This window comes from Triturus cristatus, chromosome 10 (assembly GCF_964204655.1).
Source record: "Triturus cristatus chromosome 10, aTriCri1.1, whole genome shotgun sequence".
NCBI lineage: Eukaryota > Metazoa > Chordata > Amphibia > Caudata > Salamandridae > Triturus > Triturus cristatus.
In genome coordinates, this window is record NC_140593.1 from 1,196,141,629 (window position 1) to 1,196,142,452 (window position 824).

Below are 824 nucleotides of genomic sequence, written 5' to 3' on the forward strand. Positions count from 1 at the left end.
AGATCATTCTCTCACCTCGCCACCAAGACATGGAACACCCTCCCCATCCACCTGCGACAGACCCAAGATCTGCTGACCTTCAGGAGACTCCTTAAGACCTGGCTGCTGCATCCCCACCCTAGCGCCTTGAGACCCTCACGGGTGAGTAGCGCGCTTTATAAATGTTCTGATTGATTGATTGATTGATTGTGCCTACATAAAATGAATTTGTCCTTGTGTAATGTGCTACAATACTTTTGGGTCGAATTTGCACTATATAAAAACTGCATTCCAAAAATAATCACTTAATTTTCCCATGGTAGGTTGTTACTTCAATCAGTTATACTGAAATAAATCGACTGCAGCTCACAGAATACCCAACTTATTAAACTGTAACCCCCAAACTGGAAATATGGTGCCTTGGTGATTGAAGTCATCTGATAAAATCAGCTGCTGGTCTCTCAATCATTCAGTTATGCTCAGCTAGTCTTGACTTGACTTTTTAATCAACGGGACAGTTTAATGCCATGCGTGTAATGGTCAACTGTCAACTACAAATCCCAGAAGGCACCATGATTATGACTGCAAAGTCAGTCCCAACTTGTGACACTGAGTGGAATATGACACTGAGTGGAATATGTGCCACGCAGAGTAAACATCTTTTCAACCCCTTTTTAACCTCTACTTTATTTTTTGTGTAAAATAAGCATTTTCTCCTGTTATTTTTAGGTCTTGGTCTCTAAGCAGCGAATGCACTGTCTCAAAAGAGACATGGTGTATATACTTTGTGGACTTCAGCCTGTCCATAAGCTTCCCATTTTCTGGCTCCATCGTTGCTCTTCTAA